This window comes from Acyrthosiphon pisum, chromosome A1, assembly GCF_005508785.2.
Source record: "Acyrthosiphon pisum isolate AL4f chromosome A1, pea_aphid_22Mar2018_4r6ur, whole genome shotgun sequence".
NCBI lineage: Eukaryota > Metazoa > Arthropoda > Insecta > Hemiptera > Aphididae > Acyrthosiphon > Acyrthosiphon pisum.
Window position 1 is genome coordinate 39,866,138 of NC_042494.1, and position 4,181 is coordinate 39,870,318.

Sequence of the window (4,181 nt, forward strand, 5' to 3'; positions counted from 1 at the left end):
TATTACAAATACATGGGCACAATTTCTTTTTATAAGTATTTGAAGTTAAAATCTTGACAAAATTTATCAAATTTAAAATTGAATAATTATTTTGTAGTTAAAAATTTATAAAATGTTCAACTTTTATATCTAAGGATTGAAAATTAAAACAAGATTCCACGTAAATATTTGATTCTGTTGCTAAAAATTCTAAGAAATACATAAGCACAGTTTATTTTTATAGTCATTTTAAGTTCAAATTTGGACGAAATTACATATTAAAAAACCTGGAGTAACTATTTTAGTTCTTTTGTTGTGATTGTATAATATTATTTGTGGGTACTTGAAACTTCTAAAGTATGCTATTATATATCTTTGATAGTACCACGATTTGTTGTTGATGTATAACGCGTTACCTAATGGATATTGTGATATGATTAATTTGAAAATTATTAATAATACTATAGGTAAGTATACCTATAATATGTATGTCTAATATCTAGACTGACAAACCGTCTCCGCTCAGAATCGTTTTTCTTATACAGTGATATTATATCATTGAATTCAAATATTATACTATCCATTATACAGTGACCCCACTTGTAACCTACTGTACAGCAGAGCGACATCCACTTACCCAACTTTTTTTTTTCTGTTATAGTTGTTTTTTTCCCAAAGTGTAGTCTTAATATTTCTCAAACAATTTACAGAGTGAAATGAAAAATTTAAAAATTACAAAATATGTAGGGGTAAGCCAATGATGAAGAAGAGATTAATAATTTTGAATAAATATAAAATAACAAGGAAAAAATGCAATCTGTGGATAGATTATATAATTTCTGGCTCATATAAGTACCTATATACGTAATTTATTAGTCCCACATTAAATGTTACCAATAGTTATAACTTACTATAAATGTTGTATACCTATTGCTTAACAAAAATTCTCGGATAATATGTTACGGCAAATAAATATCTAAACAATAAATAAAAAGTGTATTGGATACTAATCTATTATTTATGAAATATACTTAATAATATGTGCCTATTCCGGCTATACTTATCTATACGAAAATACTAATACAATTTAACGTCAATAAAACGATATATAATATTAAAAGAGCGAATAATGTAAATTGTGTCGAGCATATAATATGTTTGTAGTTAAAATATAATACTTTGTACTACTTTTGTGTTATAAACAAGGCAACGGAGTCAAAAACCAAGACAGATAGACAGATTGGCGCAGCGACATATATTTATACCAATACGGCTATACCATTTTACAATTTTTACGGTTAGTGTTAGCTGATTTTTATTCGTACCAACAAGTGTCAAACTTTTGAACCCTCATCGAAATTTCCATTAAAATAGTGTCGGGCAATTGTGTAAATAAATACGAACAAAAATAACAACTTTAAGAGGACGGTATACAGAGTGTAACAGAAAGATATGACAGATTTGTGTATGATTTACGTGTAAATGTATCTGTATAGTCTATATATAGGTACGGTATACTCGCGCGTGCGTGTTGTTTCCGTCGACAAACGTCATACAAACGTCATGAAAATGTACAGCACACCAAATTTGCGCTCAACAGATCTAATTTTGTGCTGTTAGCTTAAAATGTTATAGAGGGACTTGACCTATCATCAATCTTGATAATAAGACCATTTTCTGTGTGCTAGTCTTTGTTTTTTTACGAAATATTAATTTTTATACGTACGTAATTAAACTTGATATATTATATACACCTGCATGACAGAGACAGCCGCAATACATAGTATGCGAGTAAACGTCATCTTATTGGGAGCTTATAGCGGAGCCTAAAATACATTTGATATCAGGGGATACATTTTTTAATTTAACTGTTATCTTTGGGCTTTGACAAATTTCTAAAGCAAAAAAAAACATGTGGATGTTGTAACACCCATACGCCCTTCTCTTTTATATACCACTTACCTTACATATTAATATTTGACACATACATTTGTCATTCAGAGAACATACTTTGATTTTCCAGGGACACAAAATGTGTCAGGGGACACAGTATTTTAGCCATTGGCGCCACTTTAGGTTTTATTTATATCATAAATAAAACTTTTGTAGTACAAGTGCATACAATATAATATTATGGAATATGGGTAGTAGGTATGTGGAATGCTGATGGTCCTATATTGGCCCATGATAGTATAACGCGATATAACCACACCGAATAGCTGTCATTTTCTCGCAATTAATATAAAAAATACAATTCTCAATATTATAAGAGTAAAACCATGTTTGTGTATATGTGTATGTATTGACTACCTAATGGTAACGAATCGCGCGATTTATGACCGTTGATAAAAAATACTATCTCATCGATGTGTTAATATGATATAGGCATACCATATAGGTACCTACCTAATGTAATTTTACACCGTCAGAAACGACGTAAGTACATAATATAGTACAATCGTAATATTACTATAACTACAGTGTCCGCAGTGTGCCGGTCGGGGTCAAGATCATATTATATTTGTTCGTATCGGTATTTTATTTTCCCAGGACTATTATTACGAATTAACGAAATGGTAAAAGAAAAAGATATTTAGCTATATGTGTTTCCACGTATTTAAACACATAATATTGCCATTACGGTTATATTGGTATAGAATGTAAGCTGCGTCTTCTAGCATGAAATTGGTAGGTATAGGATATAGTCGGTTTATACTGAGATAGATCTTTGTCCGCATCAAACGTGCAAAGTATTACGTAAGGTGGAAAACATTATAATATTACAATCTGAATAATTAAACAGTAAAAATGGATAACGATTACCACATGATAAAATTAATTGTTGTGCAAAACGAGAAGGGAAATATTATATCGTCTTATGTTTAATATTTAAAAAATTATAGTTTTTAGTTTCCTACTTTTACAAACCTATAAAACAAACTCCAAATAACGAATTGAACAGAGTTAGACTTTTCAGGAGTCAGCTAGTATATGATAATATAATGTAAACAAACGATTATTTTAAACAAAACTTCAATAACTTTTGGTAAGCTCCGTTCTGTTGTTCTGACTTATCAAATCCTGTAAGGTGTATGTGTCTAATTATTTTTAATTAAATATTTCGGAGGTGTGTTTATGTATATAATATAATATGCAGTATACCAAAGCTATTTCATTATATTCACCTATATACTATGAAATTGTTATGGTAACAAAAATTAAAATATTTAGCCGAGAATATTACACCCACATATTATGGCCTAAGCGGTTGAGAGCAGGGAGTCATCGAACTTTATTAACCCATGGATAGAAAATACCTCAAATATGTTTATACGTCACTGAAACAGATTTTCACAACAGGATTATTACATTCTATGAGCTAGTATTCGATGTAGGTAAACACTATAATACACCCTAAACTGAAAAACTACCTACATTAATACTATCCATATGTTTTGGCAAGTTTTTTTAGTATTATATTTAGTAGGTTTTGACTTTTGACACTTTTGAGTTTTGTTGCTGGAATTAGTTATTATTTGTTAGTTGTTACCTATTATATGTCCGATAATAATATTATAAATAATTTTAGTTTTGGATACGTTTTTTACAAAATTATGCAGTTATTATATCTAGATCATAAATTATTATTTATTTTAAATAACATTAGATCTTATCCATTTAATAACAATATTGTACTGTACTTTAATACCAATAGTTTTAGTTTGATGAGCAAACGAGCCATCGACCGTTTTCAAATAGGCAGTGTTAGTATTTTACACAATACCCCACTGTGCAATCTAAGTTACAAAACGTTGTCGCTATGTTAAGTTTCGATCACATAAAAATATTACCAAGTAACAATGATGTAATATTGTATAATTGTTCCATAAAAATAATATCTAATGTATCATCAAGTAACATTACTTTAATGTTACAAGTAACATATGTATGCAATGCTACAAATGAACATTTATGCTCTGTTTAATTATTGTTATATTGAGATAATCTTGTTTATTCGTTAACCCGCAGTTGCGGCCTGTAATATTATAATATTATTACCTTATTTAGTTATTTATAAGTTCGAAAATATACCCAAATAGACATAATATCTCACTATAATAAATACTATCATTGGTTTTTCCGTTTCGGACTTCGCGGAAGCCGACCCAAAGCCCGCGCTCCCCCCGCGCTCTGTAGCTGTG